Raw genomic sequence first — 10516 nt, 5'->3', positions numbered from 1 at the left:
TGATATTACAAATCCATCTAACATACCAACCATTGGAGGTCAACCATTTAAGATTGAAGATAAGGCTGATTTTGGGGTTTTGAGAGAAGAAGAGACTTCAACAGCTAAGGTCACATCTCATGAGGAATCAGTTCAACATCTTAAGGGTTCAGTTCAAGAGCTGACTGATCTGGTGAAGGATCTTCAAGTTCAGCTCAACAAGAGGTCTTTGAAGAAGGCAAGACCAAGACTCAAGTTTAAGAAGAAGCAAAGCTCAAATGGTAAGGAGGTAGTGATCAAGAAACAGCACCAAGGTTATCAAATAGAACCAGGGGGGATTTCATCACCTCCTTGGAATCAAAACCAAGCCTGAACAGGCATCAAAAGTCAAGCTTAGTGACTCTAAACAAGCTCACTAGGGAGGAAGTCCCTAAGGTATCCATGTACATATTGTTTAAAGTTTTTGGTATTTTGATTTTAGTTTTGGTATTTTCATGATCAGGGAAGCAAGGGAGGCCAGATAGAAGAAGAAAAGGAGACTCACGGTCCAGCTCGACCCCCCCACTCGAGCACGTACTCGACCGAGTGCCGGTCGATTCCCATCGTCGAGCTGCCCCAATCTCCACCTCCAAGTCACCAGCAAGACCCCAACTACTCCTATGACAGCATGCAGATGGATGTGGACAACTACTTCCACAATCCCTAAGGTACCACTATCACCTTCACTTGTAGATATCATTGCATTTGACATTGTGTTTTGTTTTTTGTTTTTCATCTTGAATCCTCAATCAAATTTCTTTCACACAGGGACTGTGTGATTTAAGTTTGGGGGAGGGTTTGAGATAGCATTTGACATTGTGTTTTGTGATTATTATTTCAAATTTTTAGCATCATCATGTTAATACTTGCATAGCATCTAAGGCATAGAAAAACCCTAAAAATTTGAAACTTTTTGCAAAAATCTTTATAAAAAAGAGTGTTCATGTAGTTTGCACTGCACATTAGGATCTTGTTTAGCATGTTTCATGTAGGATTGTATAGTATTTGCATTAGGGATCTATGATGAGTATTCCCTTGTTAGCTTGTTTATTCACTAGACTAGGATCAATGCCCAAGTTAATAGTACTTTGATGCTAGTTGAGTGGTTAGAAGAATAAGATTGAACCAAGCCTTGAATTCCTACATTGCATTTGGTCTAAATTGAAGCATGTTGAGATTTGAAACCATTTCCTATTTATAAGAACCTAATATTGACTTTCAATTATCAATGTGTGCATTGCTTTAAACTCATGGATACCATATACATATTTGGATCATCTTCTTCCTTTTTACCACTCTTGTTGATCCAAGTAGCTGATTTCCTCATTAAGAATCAGTTCCCCTACCCCTAAACCAAACCTTCTTTCAAGCCATGTTTATTCTTGTGTGTGTGAGGCCTATTTTTGGGATTGAGCTTGGTAGAAAGTGTTAGGTTTGAACTGATAAGAGTAAAGCCTTGTGTAGTTCTAGTTTGCATTTTTCAAACTAGATAGGACTAGGTGGTTCACTTGTTGGGTTTGGGACTTGGCTGTCATGAAAAGAAAAGAGGAAAAAGAGAAAGAAAAGGTTAGAGTCTTTAAGAGGGGAATGTGTTTAAGTAAATTTAAAGTCTAGTGAAAGAATGATGTTCATATATTTTACCTTGTTTTCCCTTAGTTTATTCACAACTTTTGCATCTTTTGCTATCCATTTAGGCCATTATTGTGCGAGTTTTAGGACTAATCATGCATTAGAGTATAGTTGCATTGCATTTGCATCTTTTAATGCATAAACAGGTGATTTTGGAGCTTAAGGAGCATGGAAGCAATCCTGAGGAGAAAACAAGAGAGTTAAGGCTGTAGAATCAAGGTCCGGAGTCCAATTCGACCGCACCACTCAACCACCACTCGACCGTGTGCTGAGAAGGACTCGACCGAGTGGAGAATGCACGAGAGAAGCCAGCTCGACCAGCCACTCGACCGAGCACTGGTCGAGTTGACCGAGCCGTTGACTGCTTTGACTTTTTGTATTTTTAGGGCTTCCACCTCATCTCCTATAAAAAGCCCTTGTACCTGCAGCCACCAAGGAGTCCAGCTTTTTAGAGAGTCTAAAACCTAGTTTTTACCTTTTTTAGATATTATTCCTTTTGCACTTTTCTTTTATTTTAGATTTTGTACTTGTTTGAGAGAGAAAGACTAGATTCTTATATTTTGTTTGTTTCATAACTTTCAAAGTATTAAGATTTCGAGTTTTATTCCTTCATCAATATTGTAGATCTCTGTTTCATCTTTCCAATGATGCAAGTTTCATTATTTTCTGGGTTTTTGACATATTTCACCATGTGTTCTTGTGAGTAGTTTGTTTAGGACCTTGAGGATGGGTTAGGCTGGGTTGATCTTGTGGTTTGTTTGATTTGGTCAAGCTTGATTGTTGTAGATCTCTTCTAGGCTAGATGATCTTAATGCTGATCCTATATCTGAGAAGGTAGGGTTTGATTTCAAGCATCTTAGCATCACACCAATGTCTAAGGAGCATAGATAAGGCTAGATCTAGAGCTTACCATTAGGCTTGCTAAGAGATTAGAAGTCTTGTTTGGTTTGAGATGTATTGCTTAATGCCTGCTTGTGTAGATTCTTTTCTTTGTGAGAACAAGTCTAGAAATGCATAGGTTTGATTGTTTCTTGCCATGAGAGTGGATTAAACATGTCTTAGAATAGTATGTCTAGAGATCAGCTCAATGTTTGCTTGAGATTTGTTGACCAAGTTAGATAACCACAATGATTAGTTCAGCCCATGAATCCCTCCTCAAGGCCTTCTTTGTTTATTGAAATCTTAGTATAAATATCATTGCTTGCTTGTTGTTTGATAGTTTTAGCATTGCTCTGTTTTTCTTGTGTTGCTCTGTTTTCACGTTTAAGTCTAGCTCGACCACGTACTCGACCTACACTCGGTCGAGTGCTGCTCGAGTTCATCCCCAGAACTTGTGTTTTTGATTTGTGATTGTCTTGTTTCATTCCTGTTTCATTTCCATTGCATTCACGTAGTTTCCTATTCATTACTTGTCTTGCATTAGTTCATTAGCATAGTGTCTATCTCTGTTCTAGTTTCATTATAGCTTTAATTTGTCTGTTCTGTTTGCATTTAGTATCTTGTTCTAGTTGTTTTTACTTTCTGCATTTCTTATCTCATTTTAGGATTGTTAGTGACAAACAATCTTTACAATTGGCTTGACTTAGACTCATATGCACATCTTAATTGTTCACAATCACTCAGATAGGATTGACACCTCTTATACTGCAACTGCATAAGGGGAATTGAAACACCCTGACTTCTATTCATTTCATACATCATCATTCCATACATCATTCATTCATACACCACAAAGAAAGTCAGTTTCAATTTGGCGTCGTTGCCCATTTGAGTGTGTTTTGTGACATTTAGGATCATTATTAGTCTAAGATTAAGTTCGTTTTAAACACTTGTGAAGTTACTGAACTGGAATCTTTCTTTGCTTGGCTGTTTTGTGTTTCAGGTACCCACTCGACCACCTACTCGACCACCACTCGACCGAGCTGTGATCGAGCACTTGATCGAGCCAGAAGCCGGACCTAAATAGCCATTACTTCCCAGTCGAGTCGACCACCCACTCGAGCCTGCGCTCGACCGTGTACCTGTTCGAGTCTGTAGTAGAGTTTGTTGATGCACACAAGGTCAAAAGGCAAAGATAGTCTTCAACAGCCTATTGACAACATCCACAGGCTACAAAAGGGTTTGAGACATAAGCAAGGAAGAATAGTTCAACAACAACAAGGTCAAGACATCATGGAGCAACAAGCTATCCATGAGCAAAGACCAAGGCACATTGGTGCAGGAGATGCACCCAATACCCACAACCAAAGGGCTGGAATTGTGCCACCTTCAGTAGCAAACAATAACTTTGAGATCAAGAGTGGATTGATCTCAATGTTACAAGCAAACAAGTTTCATGGGTTGCCAATGGAGGATCCACTAGATCACCTTGATGAGTTTGACAGAATATGTGGCCTCACAAAGATCAATGGAGTGAGTGAAGATGGATTCAAATTAAGGCTCTTCCCATTTTCTCTTGGAGACAAAGCTCACCTTTGGGAGAAGACTCTACCTACTGGAGCTATCACCACATGGGATGCATGCAAGAAAGCTTTTCTGGCCAAGTTCTTCTCCAATGCAAGGACTGTTAGGCTGAGGAATGAGATTTCTGGGTTTGCTCAAAGGAATAATGAGAGCTTTTGTGAAGCTTGGGAGAGGTTTAAAGGATTCCAAACTCAATGTCCTCACCATGGCTTCAGCAATGAGTCACTTCTAAGCACCTTGTATAGAGGAGTGCTTCCCAAGATAAGAATGCTTCTTGACACAGCCTCTAATGGCAATTTCCTCAACAAGAATGTGGAAGAAGGATGGGAATTAGTTGAGAATCTTGCTCAATCTGATGGCAATTATAATGAGGACTATGATAGGACCATAAGGAGCTCCTCAACTGATCAAGAGGACAAGTATAAGAAGGATTTGAAGATGGTCAATGAGAAGCTTGACAAGATCCTCCTCAGCCAATCCAAGTCCATTCACTTCATTGGTGAAGAGGAAGCTCCAGTTCAAGAGGGGGAGCCTGACTTTGCTGAGTTGTGCTACATGCAAAACCAGGAAGGATTCAAAGGCTACAACCAAGGAGATTTCAAGAACAACAATCTCTCTTATAGGAGCACCAATGTGGCCAACCCTCAAGACCAAGTCTATCCACCTCAACAACCTCAACAGCAACAAAACTACATCCCCAAGCAACAACACCAAGTGTTCCAGCCCCAATTGTGTCTTCCACCAGGGTTTCAGACTAACCAGGGCCAGGAACAAGACTTAAGAGCAATGATGCAACAGTTGTTGATTGGGCAAACACAAGGCAAGATTGAGGAAGCCAAGCAGTTTGCTGAGTTGAATCAAAGGCTCGCATCACAGTACAATGATCTGAACATGAAGTTTGAAGGTCTCAACTCCAGAATGAAGTATATGGAGAGTAACATTGCCTCTACTTCAGCTCCTAAACCCAACCAACTCCCTGGAAAAGCTGTTCAAAATCAAAGGGAGTTCACTGAAAAGCCATTCATATCTCTGATGAGGAGGTCACTGAGGGCAGTGAAGTCCAAGTTTGGGGGAATTCATTAGTTACCGAAGCCCCAAGTGACGTTTGTGCAAAGCAACTGGAGTCCGTTATTGCACTCGACCAAGTACTCGAATAGCCACTCGATCGAGTGCATGCTCGAGTGGTCGATCGAGTTGCAGACTCAGAAGCTGTCAAGCCTGCTAAGTACACTCCTCCTGCTTACAAGCCACCTCTTCCATTCCCAGGACGTTTCAAAGCACAAAAGATTAAGGAGCTTAGGGAAATCATTGAGAGAAAGGAGATGATGGCTAAGCAACAAGAAGAAGAGAGGGTTTTAAAGGAAGAAGCTGTGGTTGAGGAAGTGTTGGCCATACAAGAGATCACCATTGCTTACCAAGAAGAAGAGAGAGGACCTACCTTGGAACAGTATGATCCATATCCTCTCTACAAAGACTTTTTGCTTGATTTGTCAAAGAAGAAGGCTGAAGCTCAAGATGAGAAGGATCTTGAGGACCTTGGAGGAGTTATCATTCCAATCAAGCTTAAGGATCCAGGTCCATTCTATCTGCCTTGCACACTTAGCTATCTTCACTACAACCAATGCCTTTGTGATTTGGGAGCTTCAACAAGTGTGATGCCATACTCCATAGCACAAAAGCTTGGGAGAACTGATTTCAAGTCCACCAACCTTCATATATGTTTAGCTGATGGGTCAAACAAGGAGATAGTTGGAAGGTTGGAGAATGTCCCAGTCAAGATAGGGAAGGCAAGGGTTCACACTGATTTTGTGGTGTTGGAGATGGACAAGGAACCTGAAGATCCAATCATTCTTGGAAGGCCATTCCTAGCCACAGTTGGAGCAGTTATTGATGTCAAAGAGGGTCTTGTGACCTTGAACATTGCTGAAGATATAGCCATGAAGTTTAGCATCTATAACCCAACCAACCTTCCTACCATTGATGATCAACCTTTTACTACCAAGGACAAAGGAGGTCAAGAAGGTTCAAGTGGTGAAGCAACTCCAAAGGCTAAGCTCTCCTTTCAAGATGATTCTGTGGAAAGGCTTAAGAGGTCAGTTCAAGAGTTGACTAGTATGGTTGAGGATCTTCAAGTTAAGCTGAACAAGAGGTCCTTAAGGAAGGCAAGACCAAGGCTCAAAATCAAGAAGAAACATGGTTTGTGTGTTAAGGGTGAGGTGATCAAGGATCAATTTCACAGTGATCAAGAGGTTCCAGGGAGGATTTCATCACCTCCTTGGTATCTAAACCAAGTCTAAAAAGGACACCAAAGTCAAGCTTAGTGACTTTAAACAAGCTCACTAGGGAGGAAGTCCCTAAGGTATCCTTTGTAAATATGGTTTATTTTCCTTGTAGTTTTGATGTGTTTTCTTTTTTTGTTTGTGTTGGACAGGCCTTTAGGTGAGAATGTAGTTGGGTAAGGAGGGAATTAGACTTGGAGAAGAAGACTCGCAAGCCCACTCGACCTACCCACGAGAGGTACTCGACCGAGCTGGAAAGGAATTGAGGCCCATTTGATCTTCAAATCGCTAGAACGATCAAGTGGAGGGAAGAACAAGAAGAAAAATTTTGAAATTTCAAAATTTGGTCAAGGTGCTCGACCGTGTACAGTCGAGTGTGGGGTCGAGTGGCAGCAAAAAGCAGGTCAAAGATTCCCATTTCAAATTTGAATGGTATGGACGCTCCACCCTTGTCTCTTTGTCCCCTTAGCTTTTTTATATAGACTTTGCACGAAATTATACCTCTCACATTCTCTCATTTGCTCAAAACCATTGAATTCAAGTTTTAAAGTCTCTCTCATAGCTTATCTTTTGCTCAAGCTTAGTTCTTTCAAGTTTTTGGTTCACTAACCCATTAACTTTGAGCTTTGAGTCTATTCCCTTCAGTTCTATTTGAAAAATGTCTTCAAGAATCACTAGGAAGTCTCAACAAACCGCTGCAACCTCCATGGAACGTCATGATGCTAGCCTTGAATCAAGAGGAGAAGCTGGAAGGGCCACTCGACGCCCCATTCGATCATGCACTCGACCGAGTGGTGGTTCGAGCAGCCGGTCGAGCCAGATGCCGTGTCCAAGGAGAGAGAAAGTTGAGGAAGATCCTGAGAGGACTGAAAGTGAGGAGGAAAGGGAGTCAACTCTCAATGAGTTCATGAGGACACACAAGGCCAAAGGGAAGAGGCCAGCAGTTGAGGTTGAACAAGAGGAGAGTGAGAATGAGAGTGAGGAAGAAAGTGAAAAAGAAGAGATAGAGGATGATGGAGAAGCTGAGTCCTGTGGGTTGTCAAAGAGGGAACTCTATGATGCTTTCATGAGAATGGAGTTCTTAGGGACTAGATATCCACACAAGGAAACCATGGAGAAGCTAGCCATTGGTGAAGATGTGGACTATCTCTTTGAGAAGAGCAACCTAACTAAGTTTATGGGGCTTTGCATGGAGGGATACAAAGAAGAGAGTTGTGAGTTTCTAGCCACAGTCAAGCTGCATACATATGCAAGGAAGGATGCTGAGTTTGGAGCTGGTCACATTGTTTTCACAATCAAAGGGAAAAGGTATGAACTTTCAATGAAGAAGATAGCCAATGTGTTTGGTTTTGAGGTTGGGAGCAATAGGAGTTTGATGATTCCAAGAGAAGAGCTCTATGTTGTGTGGGAAACCATTGGGGACAACAAATACTACTCATCCTCCAATTCCAAGAGTTCAAGGATAAGGAGCCCAGTCCTAAGGTACTTCCACAAAGCTCTTGCCAACACCTTCTTTGCTAGGAAGGAAACTGGGAATATTAATGAGGGGGAGCTAAAGATGATTGATTTGGCTCTCAATGGAGTCATCTTCCAAGCAAGAAATGGCACCATCATTTTTGGGAGCACTGTGGAGACTGACCTAGCAATGGTGCTCATTGACCACATGATTTACTTGAGAAGTTGGGTAGGCAAGTTGGAGAACAAAGGATCAAGAGGAGCACTAACCATTGGAGGCATCATTACTCCAATCCTACAAGCTGATAAGGTTCTACTTAGAGGAGAAAGGGTTTCACCAAGATGGATTGACTCTAGCTACCTCACCTCTACTCTCATCCTAGCCAAGGAGATGCATCAAGGGAATCACATTTTCAACTTTGAACTTCCAACACTTGGGAAAAAGCAACTGATTTTGCCTAACCAAGAGCTCACCACCATTCAAGAAGGAGCCAACATTGACTTTTGGCCAGCTGAGGAGCATTTGTTTGATGGGATAGTTCAACTTAGAGTTGATGAAGCTGGAGATGTGCAAATGGCTGATGGGGAGGAGCAATTTTACTTTGAGGATTATGAGCTCAACCCAAGAGATAGTAGAGGAGTGAGGGAGGCTACCAAGAGATTAACCCTTCTGCAAAAATGGAACAAATGGCATGGGAAGAGGTTTGATAAGCTGAAGAAGAAGGTGACCAACATGGCTAAGTCCATCAAGGGCTTAAAGAAGGAGATTGCTGAGTTGAAGAGTGGGAATTCTTCACCTACACCATCAAGCCCTTTGAGGAGGAGTAGCTCAACTAGAGCACTTTCTAGAGTTGCGAACCCTGTGGAACCAGCTAGGGCCTCAATGTATGAGCCAAATCAGAGGAAGAGGAGCTCAAGTACCCGAGAATAACCATTTTCAAGGTACTCGACCGGGTCACTCGAGCACCCACTCGACCGAGCACCTCTAATGCACTCGGCCGAGTTCCAGCCCAGATCAACCTATGGCTTTCCACCTCCAGCTGCTTATCCAGGATATCAAGGTTACTCTCCCATCTCACCCCAGTACTTCATGGATCCAGCACTCTACCAGCAGTTCTACCAGCAGCAAGGTCAACATTTTGACACTCGTGGTCCAGCTCGACCCCCCCACTCGAGCACGTACTCGACCGAGTCCCGGTCGATTCCCATCGTCGAGCTGCCCCAATCTCCACCTCCAAGTCACCAGCAAGACCCCAACTACTCCTATGACAGCATGCAGATGGATGTGGACAACTACTTCCACAATCCCTAAGGTACCTGAAACTGAATTTCTTTGTGGTGTATGAATGAATGATGTATGGAATGGTGATGTATGGAATGAATAGAAGTCAGAGTGTTTCAATTCCCCTTATGCAGTTGCAGTATAAGAGGTGTCAATCCTATCTGAGTGATTGTGAACAATTAAGATGTGCATATGAGTCTAAGTCAAGCCAATTGTAAAGATTGTTTGTCACTAACAATCCTAAAATGAGATATGAAATGCAGAAAGTAAAAACAACTAGAACAAGATACTAAATGCAAACAGAACAGACAAATTAAAGCTATAAAGAAACTAGAACAGAGATAGACACTATGCTAATGAATAATGCAAGATAAGTAATGAAGAGGAAACTATGTGAATGCAATGGAAATGAAACAGGAATGAAACAAGACAATCACAAATCAAAAAAACACAAGTTCTGGGGATGAACTCGAGCAGCACTCGACCGAGTGTAGGTCGAGTGGGTGGTCGAGCTAGACTTAAACGTGAAAACAAAGCAACACAAGAAAAACAGAGCAAAGCTAAAACCAATCAAACAACAAGCAAGCAATGATATTTAGACTAGGATTTCAATAAACAAAGAAGGCCTTGAGGAGGGATTCATGGGCTGAGCTAATCATTGTGGTTATCTAACTTGGTCAACAAATCTCAAGCAAACATTGAGCTGATCTCTAGACATACTATTCTAAGACATGTTTAATCCACTCTCATGGCAAGAAACAATCAAACCTATGCAATTCTAGACTTGTTCTCACAAAGAAAAGAATCTACACAAGCAGGCATTAAGCAATACATCTCAAACCAAACAAGACTCCTAATCTCTTAGCAAGCCTAATGGTAAGCTCTAGATCTAGCCTTATCTATGCTCCTTAGACATTGGTGTGATGCTAAGATGCTTGAAATCAAACCCTACCTTCTCAGATATAGGATCAGCATTAAGATCATCTAGCCTAGAAGAGATCTACAACAATCAAGCTTGACCAAATCAAACAAACCACAAGATCAACCCAGCCTAACCCATCCTCAAGGTCCTAAGCAAACTACTCACAAGAACACATGGTGAAATATGTCAAAAACCCAGAAAATAATGAAACTTGCATCATTAGAGAGATGAAACAGAGATCTACAATATCGATGAAGGAATAAAACTCGAAATCTTAATACTTTGAAAGTTATGAAACAAACAAAATATAAGAATCTAGTCTTTCTCTCTCAAACAAGTACAAGATCTAAAAAAAATAAAATAAAAGTGCAAAAGGAATAATATCTAAAAAAGGTAAAAACTAGGTTTTAGACTCTCTAAAAAGCTGGACTCTTTGGTGGCTGCAACTACAAGGGCCTTGTATAGGAG

At 41.5% G+C, this 10516-nt stretch overlaps 1 non-coding gene across 1 annotated transcript; it reads right to left on the bottom strand.

The window, feature by feature from the left end:
- Positions 1–4215: 4215 nt before the first annotated feature.
- On the bottom strand, positions 4216–4322 carry LOC147950127 (small nucleolar RNA R71). The gene has a single exon (XR_015565755.1). It is a non-coding gene; the product is annotated as a small nucleolar RNA R71 (small nucleolar RNA).
- Positions 4323–10516: the final 6194 nt, after the last annotated feature.

The sequence above is a fragment of the Camelina sativa genome, chromosome 1 (genome assembly GCF_030686135.1).
Source record: "Camelina sativa cultivar CO46 ecotype springtype chromosome 1, ASM3068613v1".
Classification (NCBI taxonomy): Eukaryota; Viridiplantae; Streptophyta; class Magnoliopsida; order Brassicales; family Brassicaceae; genus Camelina; species Camelina sativa.
Note: the sequence above shows the minus strand (reverse complement) of the source record. Positions and strands in the feature narration are given on the sequence as shown.